Source organism: Marmota flaviventris, chromosome 6, assembly GCF_047511675.1.
Source record: "Marmota flaviventris isolate mMarFla1 chromosome 6, mMarFla1.hap1, whole genome shotgun sequence".
In the NCBI taxonomy this organism is placed as follows: Eukaryota; Metazoa; Chordata; class Mammalia; order Rodentia; family Sciuridae; genus Marmota; species Marmota flaviventris.
Genome location: NC_092503.1, coordinates 123,962,566 through 123,973,157, shown reverse-complemented (window position 1 = coordinate 123,973,157; position 10,592 = coordinate 123,962,566). Strand labels below are relative to the sequence as shown.

Here is a 10,592-nt window from a genome sequence, read left to right as displayed (position 1 = left end):
CTGCAGTAATCAGTGAAGGCCACTGGGTGAGGTTGTGGCAGTGCTCATCTCTCCTGGTGGGATAATTCCTGGCATTGCATCCTTCTGAACCCAGTTCGAGGTGCTGCCCAGTAGGCTGCATTGGGAATCAGGGTCCTGGAAGTAATGAATCACCAGATGGGCCAGTGCAGCACAGACTTGCAGTGGGTGACAAAGTTGGAGTTGGGTTGCCAAGAACATGGTCCTGGGGCTCAGTGTATAGGTCCTTCCTCATGCCACACAGCTGAATTGGCACTTATCTTGAACTTTCCTCTGGAGTGGCCAGAACCAGAAGCTCCTTCACTTCCCAAGTGTCATGAAATCATATGGCTTTTGAGAAAATGGCTTTAAGATGGGTTTATGTCCCCCACCATAGGCCTCCCCACAGGCTTACATGCTGGGAAATTCTCAGTTTCTTCTTTCAGTCACCATTTCCTGCTGCATAGGGAGCAAAAATGGACACCCTCCTAGATCATGCCTGCCTCTGGAGTCAGGGTAGTGACTATATTGATGGACAGGGTGACCAAATGTGGGCCACACCTGAGTGGTCCTGGAGTATGAGGTTGGCCGAACTCTTTATTTTCTACTAACAAAGGTAAACACAGTCTTTTTTGCTTCTTTTATTTCTTATTAAATCAGCAATTCATGCTTAGGGTAGATCAGATAGAAAGTACAGATTGCTAGGATTCCTTGGAATGTGGCCTTGGGTTTGAGTCTATGGATAGTGTTGTGTACAAGTGTTGTTCAGTCATTTAAAAGGAATACACATTGTGGTGGTCGCAAACATACACCTGTAGGATGAACTTGCAAATATACTAAGCCACATGAAGGCCTCACTGTGGTTTGTCAAGATCATCCTGATTCACAAGGACCTGTCTTTCCTTGGCCTTAGAGGGAACAGAACCCAAGTCCTGGAAACTGCCTTTAAGACTCCAAATTTGTTTTGGAGAGGGTTAAAAAAAAAAAAAAAAAAAAAAACAATGTTAGAGAGGACTATGATGAGTTTTATTTAAAAATTGATTTCTAAAATGTGGAATCAGAATAAAGTAATACATGTATAATATAAGCATATATCATTGTTTCTAAATTATCATGTTAAATTTCATAAATATGTATTAGATCTCCTAAAAAGTTGATATCATCAGGAAAAAACTCAATATTTCCCAGGAAGAGGATAAAATGTTCTATTCCCACACTGAAATTTTTTCTTAAACTTGGTTTCAGCTTTTATTTTGATACCTGTGTTTGTATATTCATTTTTTTAAATCGAGGATTACTTGCATATATCATCTAATCCCCTGTTTTTAATTCAATGTAATCATACACACACACACACACACACACACACACACACACACACATTGATCAGGAGTTATTACCATCCTTTTTCTTTATGAGGCAGCAGAAGCACAGAGAAGATACAGAATATGCCCAGGCCTCCACAGTGCATTCCCTACTGAATGTTTGTGTCTCCTCCAAATTGATGTTGAAGCCCTAATGCCAATGCGATGGCATGAGAAGTGGGGCCATTGGGAGCTAATCAGATTTTGATAGGCCAGGGGGGGCATGTCTCCCAAGATGAGATTAGTGTTCTCAGAATTTGAAAAAGAGACCAGGGCTTACTTGCTCTCCACCAAGTGAGAATACAGTGAGAAGCAGCCAGCTATGAGCAAAAAGAGGGCTCTTTCCAAGAATTCAATCTATCAGTACCTTGACCATGAACTTCCCACCCTCCCAAATGGGGAGAAATAAATGTTTCTTAAGCTTCGAGTATTTAGTTGTAGCAGCTAGAACTGACTAGGACAGTCAGTGAAAGGACTTTGTGAATATTCAATGAAATAATGTATGCAAAGTGGTCTATGAATATAAGCTATTGCATTATCACCTTCATCATCATTACCATTTTTCCTAGCCAAATGGCAAAGGAGCTATTTTTCACACCTAATTCAATTCCAAAAGAAGCCACTGATATTTCTCCAGCAGAAAGAGGTTATGACTGCTCCAGATGAGTTACTACCTAGATGTTCAGGTTGTTTGTGGCCATTTTATGGATCTACATAAACCTTTGGCTGCTCTGTAAATGAGTTTTCTGGCCCATCATGAGATTTATACCCCTGTGCCATCAATACCATCCCCTTTTAGGGTGTCCAATTATGACCAGTCATTTACATCTTGAGCCATTCTGAAATCCATGTGGATTTTCTCTTCCTCAGAGGTCTATAAAAACATGAATGACAGGTGATGTCACTGAACAACAAAGATGGGAGAGGACAGCTTGAAGAGCCTGGAGAGGAGCCAGGCAATCAGAGAAAAAATAACACTAAGAGTGGAGGAGGCCAACCTCTGTCTAGAGGACTCTGGGAAGAGCCAGCCTGATTTCCTTCTGGGACCTGCTCAGGATGGATTGTGGGTAAGATTTGGGTAAGATAAGGTCAGCCATGAACTGTGTAGAAGTAGAATGCATTGGGGGTGCTGATGGAACTAGATTTGTATTTCTGCTTTACAAAATATCTCTGAATAATTACGTGGAATTCCCTGAGATTCTGTTTTCTCATCCAGCAAATGGGCCTAGTAAATGAACCTTCTCAACAATGATAAGGTGAAGATGTTATGAGGTTATATTTGCAAAGCAGTTACAAACTATGGAACCAAACTAGGTACTGTTCAAGAGATGAATTAATAAAGATAATGTAATACATATACATAATGGAATATTACTCATCCTTGAAGAATGAAATTATGGCATTTATCAGTAAATGAATGAAGCTAGAGAATATTTTGCTAAGTGAAATAAGCCAATCCCAAAGAACAAAAGGCCAAATGTTTTTCTCTGATATGTGGAGGCTAATGCACAATAAGGAAGTGGAACTAGGAAAAAATAGAGATACTTTGGATTAGACAAAGGGGAGTGAATGGAGAGAGGGGTATGAAGGGAGGAAGAAGAGCAGAATGAATTGCAAATTATTACTCTATGTGCATATATTGTAAAGGTGACATTGCAATAAATTACTGAGTTGATTTTAAAGCAGGAGATGGAAACTTTATTCACCAGCTGGTAGTCCAGATCCACCATCCAAGGGATAGGTAGGCTGCAAGTCTATACCCTTCAACCCCCACCCGGGATGTGAGTACACTTTTTGTAGTCCAAAACCACATTAAAGAATAAGTGGCTGTTTGTATAATTCAAAACCATAAACAAATGTCATGAGATCTAAAATCATAAGCAGAATGAAAAACACATTTTTAGTGACAACACAAAGTAATTTTAAATTCTTTTATTTATCAATTTAGGAAAACACATTTAATGTTTAAGTATGTTACCCTATAAAATTTAGGAGACAAGAGTACTTGATGTTATATTTAGCAGTTAACATTTTAACTTTGTAAGCCAATTAGATGTCTCTAACAAACTTATTTAAAATTAATTCTATATATGTTAAATAAAATTTACTTATTTTTAAAATCAAAGATATCAGAGAAGTGCACTGAACAGTATCAGTTTTTTTTTAATTGAGGAAAAATCCTAGAAACAATGGATAGTAGACATTTTATAGACATTCACATTTTTTCAACAACTGTTTGATGACCTAGAAATGAAACTGCATTGGTAACTTTAAAGACAATATTACTACTTCTTGTTGTTGTTTGTTCACCCAGCATGGACAAAAATGACATGTACATGGTAAAGAATGGTTACTAATATCTAGATAATCAATCTTTGACAGAACACACTGTCCAAGAAAAATGGGAACCACAAAGAAAACACTTTTACATTGTATAAGAATTGACACTTTGTGTTGCCAAACATGCTATGCTAAGCAACTGTTGATGGGTAGAGGTGGAGATTTCCCTGGGAGAAGCATTTCTTACATGATGTGGAGTCTCAGGGCAAAATGGAGTCTGATTGGTTATTATCCATATAGCCTGGCCCATTACAATATAATTACATGACCAGAATAACTCTATATCATGTGCAACCAGAAGAATGAGAATTTGTACTTCATTTATGTATGATGTGTCAAGATGAATTCCACTTTCACATATAACTAATTAAAACAAATTAAATTAAATGTTCTTGGGCACACTAAATCAAACAACAACAACAACAACAAAATAACTACTAAAGATATTTTCACAGGATATTTAAGTGACCATGGACTCTATATGCTGTGTCTAAGGGCCAGAAGGATTGGTTAACCCTCCTTCTAGAGAATCCACTGTCCTGTCTGTACAGGAAGGGGAAGCTTGGTATGCAAGTTGCTAGACAGATTTCATCTACAGCTGTTAAGTCAAGGGCTGCAAGAAGTGTCTAATCCTGCAGAATTGGTAGAATCACTGAAAATTGTGTAAAAACTTACTGCCAGTGTCTATTCTCTACACCAGTCACTGGTATACACTGTGGTCCATCAGAGTGCCATGTGTGGCGTGGATAGCATTTTATGTTATTGGTTGACTTCTTTATTTTCTAACTTTTGAAATATATATATATATATATATATATATATATATATATTCAAAATCACTAAATCAAGAGAGTTAAAATTGTTATTACCTAATTTATTACCTATAATGAAAATGACAAAATCAGAATGTGTCTCTGATTAATTAAACCTTAGTAAGAACCATTAAAAACAGCAGTAGCAGCAATATACATGCACGGGCACATCCAAAACAAATGGCCACTTACACAGGTCGTGTTTTATCTCCAGATTTGCAAACCTGATGTTTTAATTTTGAGGTCTGGGAGGAAAAAAATTAAATTTTGGCCTCCTCATGATTGATTCTACTTCAGATAGGCCAAGTCTTCCGTCAGGTTCTCAGTCAGCATCTTCAGTTTAGCTCTGGCTAGGGTCAGCTCATCTGGCACCTTTTGCAGGACATTGATGTCAGCCAGGTCATTCTTCTATCTGAAATGTAGTTTAGGAATGCAATACACTGATTTGGACAAGGCCACTGTCATCTTCAGGGCTATCTGATGCACAAATCTATGTGACTCTTTTCAAATAGCAGCACTGTAGTGTGTGATATGTGTTCTTGCTTTTGTAACTCCCTTCCTTCTCTCCATGCCTTCCTTTTTTCAGTATCATGATTAAATTTTCAGTTGGAAGGAAGGAAAGACAAAAATCATGAGATGATGCTTTTTCACCAGCAATGAATCCCACTAGCACTGTGCATCCCAGGAAGGGATTCCACTTTGGCTAGCTGTTGTGGCCTTAAAAAAATAGCAGGCCCTATATTTGTGCAGTTTCTAATGGTGTCCTAAAAGCAACTGAAAATTAAATAATAGTTATTCTTTTGCTGAATTTTCTTCATGATTTATTCATTTTGAAACATTGGTACTTCTTCATTATATTTTGCCAAGACTTTATAGGTTAAAGGCCATCATCCTTGCAGCTTCCTGTGTGAAAATGTTGTAATCCAAAAAGTGTGTATTCCTTATGTCAGGAAGTATGCGATATGGAGGAGGAGATGAAAATATAAAAACAAGTGGATGGATAAATTTTCAGTTGTATGTGCATCAGGAAAACAATTTTTGCACCTAACCCCTTATCAGATACATTATTAGTTCATTGAATGCATTGAAAATTAAAGTTTAGGGCATTGGTAGAGTTATGTTGAATTGTAAGTCATTTAAACTATAGTGATCCATAGACTTAAGTGGAAGTAACTTATTTTACCAATGTGTAATGTGAATTGTGTTTGAGTCTAAATACTTTTTGGAGTAATCATCTTATTTCCATTTGTCCAAACATCAAATATATGGAGAATGTGAACTTCAGAAAATTCAAAATATGTACTATCAATGGAGGCAGGAAAATAGAGAATAAGAGGACATGGTAGGAAAGGTAAATTATCACCTGTCTATTCCACTCACTTCATTCTGAATCCCATGCAGCCTATTTTGCATTGCCAATCTGCAATATGAGCTAGGCATTGCCAATCCTGGCAGAAAGGATCTGGCAAAATAAAGGAAGTCATAAATAACAAAATTCTAATATGCTAGTAGTTTACAAATGTATTTTTGACACAAAATTTGAGTGGTAATGTTAAATGCTGTTTCACTAAGAATTACAAAAAAAAAAAAAAAAAAAAGAAGTGGTGCTAAAACTATAAGCCAAGGATGCAAAGTAAGGGATTATGGTAAAGCCCTACTTTCACTGTGGGTTCTGAAAACAACACTTTAAGATAAGTAGTATTATTCTCATTTTATAGAAGAAACTGAGATTCAGAGAATTCACCCAGTTAACATTTGGCAGAAGGAGAGTTCAAAGTCCTGGATGCATGATGCAAATGGCAGTAACTGAAGAGGCTGTGTACAATCCTAGGTAAGACTTTATTATACTTTAGCTTTTTCAATTAGTCCTTCCCTGCATGCTACTCTATTGATCAATATTTCTACCCTTCCTTAATGTTACTTCATTTCTTCCCTTCTATTGATATGTTTTATTTCCTATTGTGGTTTCACACAACTGAATTATGGAAATAAAATATTAAGTCTAAATTTATCCAGCACCTCTTTTTTTTCCCAGTAACTGAACCTTAAAATGTTTTAATCCTCTAAACTTTTACTGTGTAAATGTTATTATAGTATTATAGATCTATCATTTTGAGTTTTCTTTGAACACACACATATCAATTTTAAAATAGGACTTTACCTTGTTTTAACATACCCTAGCAGTTACTCATTACTTATGAAATCAAGCCTTTCAGTGTATGCCCTATGTATTCATGTAAGCATGTTTGTATTTCAGATACCCTTGATGATAGGTTAGCTGGGAATCAAATTCTACTTTGATTACTTTGGCACAGTTTAAGGATACAATAGAATTTATTCTGGTTTCTACTACTGGTATTGAATAATAAATAATACATTTATGATTTGTTTTTATACACATATTATTCTTCCAATTGTTGTAAATTTTCTTGTTCCTAGTATTCTTTTTAAAAATGTCTTTTTATAAATATTTTTTAGATATTGATGGACCTTTATTTTATTCATTTCATTTATATGTGGTGCTGAGGATCGAACCAAGTGCCTCACACATGCTAGGCAAGTGTTCTACCACTGAGCCACAACCCCAGCCCCCTAGTATTCTTAAATCTATAATATGCCTAATTGAAGACTTATTTTTGTTGATCTTGCTTAAATTATGATTTTCAAACATCTCAGAGTCTGTTTTTGATTATTATTCCCAACCACATTTTTTTCTAAGGAAAATTCTATTTGATATACAGCAAGATCTTATTTTGTCCTATAATTTGCTGAACATTTACTTTCTTCACTTCCATATCTTTATGTATATTTGGCTTCATTGTCTGGGGTTCTGTCTTCCAACTGGTCTAATCTGTTGGTGATGCTTTCTGTTGAATATATAATTTGGTTTACTGAGGATTTCTGCTTCCCCCCCCCCCATGATCTCTACCTCTTTATTGGTCTTTCACTTCTTGTATTTTTCTTTGATTTCTCTCTTTATACTATCCTTTACTTCACATATCAGTTTAACTATATACAATTGGAGCTCCTTCTTGGACATTTCTTCTACTGTGTTATCAGTGGCTTCTATTGTTGGGGCATCTTGGTTTGTTTGGGATGCTTTAGTCCCTTGTTTTCTCATGTTGTTAGTGTGTTTTCCCATCTAAAAGTAAGGATCTAAGGCAGGATACATTCTATCCTGTAGCTATATAGTGTCCCTGAGGTTTCCAGCACTTTGCACCCAATGAACACAACATATAGCCTGAAACCTAATAACTCCCACTAAGGCATCTTCTTCTTTCTCACATTGAACCAAAATGATGAGTTCAATAACTATTTATAGTATAACAGAATATTTGTTAAAATGATTTATGATTTAAATGGTGAATGAGAGAACAGAGTTAGTGTACTATGCAGTATTCATGAAAGAGGAAGATAGAAGCTAAAAGTAAAATTTCACAGGAAGAGTGGAAGAGTAGCTGACAGAGATTGGCTGATGGTTGGAGAAAAGTTGGAAAGAAAATAGGCAAGAGAGAGGAAGAATATGAACAAAGAGAAATAATTAAAGACATAAGAATACATCAAAAATGCAAACCCCCAATCATATATCATTGTTCTCCACACACTGATGCATAAAAAACATTCTGTTACAAATATGGTAGAAAGATTAGTGAATCAGAAAATAGCATAAAATAAAATAAGTCTTGCTGGAAAGTCAAACTGTCTCTGTCAGTGTTCAACAGTTTCTCAGCCCTGTCTCTGATATCTCTTGGGATCACCAAACCCAGATCAGGCCTTGAAACCCAAGTCTCTGTTCCACCAATCTGGGCTTTAGATACTTCAGGATTGGCCATACTTCAGTCCCAAGATCTCAATGCTGCTCTATTAAATTTCTATTAAATTTATAATTTGGTTTATTGATTTGCAGAGAGACCACCAGGATAAACTCATGCAAAGGAGTAATGTCAAGATGCAGCATCAGCAAAATAATGGCCACCAGCACTCTCAGTAGGAAGACTCCAGGCTCCTCCAAACCTGCAGGCACCCCTACACTGGACCTGCAGGTACCAGCTGGAGTCCCCAGACAGAGGCTCTTTTGGTGGTAAACCTGCTGGCACCCAGGCCCCTGGGCCTGGCTGGTGTCCCCAACATGGGTGCAGCCACGTGCAACCAAACCTGGAGTCTCCTCCACAGCAGTCCTCTAGGCTGTGGTAGCAGCGGTAGTGGCAGTGGTTGTTGGCAGCAGGCAGCAGGTCAGCAGTAGCAGTGGCTGCACTGGCAGCTACAACTGCAGCGTGGGGGCATAGTCTCCAGGCCATCTCCGGGGGTCAGCAGCAGTGTGGGCTTCAGTTGAATCTAAGGCAGTGGTTTCTTCTGTGGCAGTAGCACCCAGAAAAAAGAGTGCCAGGAGATCTCAGGCTGGCAGCAGTGGAATCAGAGGCAGTAGCAATGATGGTAGCAGTGCAGGCAGTGGTTGATTGACAGGAGACTTCCAGTTCAGCCACAGGGACCATGGAGCTAGTGCTGGAATTCACCTCCTAGGTAACAGAGGGCACGCCCAGAGTAGAGACCTCCCAGCAGGGCAGTGGCATCTGCCTTTTAATTTCTTTATATATTTGGAATACTTACCTTGTTGGAAGGGTATCTGGCAAAATTTTTCTCTCATTCTGTAGGTTCTCTCTTCATGGTCTTAATGATTTCTGTTGCTGTGCAGAACCTTCTTACTTTGATGCCATCCCTTGTACTAGTTCTTGGTGTGGTTTCCTGAGCTTTAGAAATCCTATAGACGAAATCATTCTCTTTGCTTATAGGGAGGAGTTTGACCATATGTTTTCTTCTAGAAATTGCAAAATTGTTGTTGTAATTCTTGGGCCTTATTTCCATTTCAAGTTGACTTTTGGACAGGTTGAGATATAAAATTCAACTCTCTGGTGGGTCTGTGGCCTCACAGAATCTCTCCATTCCACACGCCCTCTTCCCTCAGCATCTATATTCCATCCTCCATTGTCTTCTTGAGCATCTAAGTCATATCCACCTGCTGAGGGGTGGGCATCAGTTTTTCCTATCTTCACAGAGGTCACAGAACCACAGAAAATACCATAACTCAAGTAGTTTTATGTAGCTGCATTTGTGACCTCACAGTTACATAGGTTCCAAGTCCCCCATGAGGTTCACAGGGCTAAGGTCAAGGTGTCAGCTGGTCTTTGTTCCTTACTAGAGGCTCTGGTGAGGAAACTGCTTCAAGGATCAGTATGGTTGTTTTGAGAATTCAGTCCCTATCTCCTTGCTGACTGTCATAAGAGAGCCACTTTTAGCTCCTGGAGCCCTCTCCCAGGTCCTCATATGTGTCCTACAGCACGTCTCATGCTTCTTCCACTAGAACCTCTGATGTCCTCTCTGCTGCATCTCCTCCACCTGCCTTTCCTGTAGCATCTCTCAGACTCCAGGCAGAGGAGTATCTCAGCTTGGAATTTTACTGTGATTTGATTGGTCTACCCAGGACCATCTCCCCAATTTCAGATGTTCACCTTAGTTACATCAATAATGTCCTTTCTGCCATATGATACAAAGTCTTCACTCTTCCAAGGATTAGGGCCTGGGCATCTTTGGAAAAAATTTTCAGTCCCCACTTCTTCTTGCATTGAAATCAGTGAGGAGCTGGAGACAGCACTTCTGAGAAGGTGACAGACCGGGAGGAGCCAAGAGTGCTGAGAAGAGGTCCCCGGGAATGCCTACCACGAGGGAGTTGGGGCTCCCATCTTATGCAGGTTAGCAGATATTGGGAAGGGTCAGCAGATGATCTGAGAACCTCAGTGTGGAGCACTTGTTCACCCCAGCTGCTGACCCCCAGGGAAACCCCCAAGGAAGGGGACTTCAGAGGGCCTGTGTCCTCTAGGAGACCCAGTTTCTGTTAGAGCTTGGAGGTGAGGACATCTTGAGAGGTCTTTGGAGGTTTGTTTTTCATGAGCTGAGATTCAGAAGGTGCTATGGGGAGATTCCAGTATTTGGGGAGAGGGCATGAGAAGAGACAGGGATATACAGAGCCTTGTGAGGATGACAATGCAGGACATTGGAGGGGACCTACCATGGCTAGCCAAAC

At 38.9% G+C, this 10,592-nt stretch overlaps 1 long non-coding RNA gene across 1 annotated transcript; it reads right to left on the bottom strand.

Annotated features, from left to right (window-relative positions):
- Positions 1-7,813: 7,813 nt before the first annotated feature.
- Positions 7,814-9,195, bottom strand: LOC139706252 (uncharacterized). Its single transcript, XR_011707887.1, has 2 exons — positions 9,122-9,195; positions 7,814-9,030 (listed from the first exon to the last, which is right to left on the bottom strand). It is a non-coding gene; the product is annotated as an uncharacterized lncRNA (long non-coding RNA).
- Between the last annotated feature and the right edge of the window lie 1,397 nt (positions 9,196-10,592).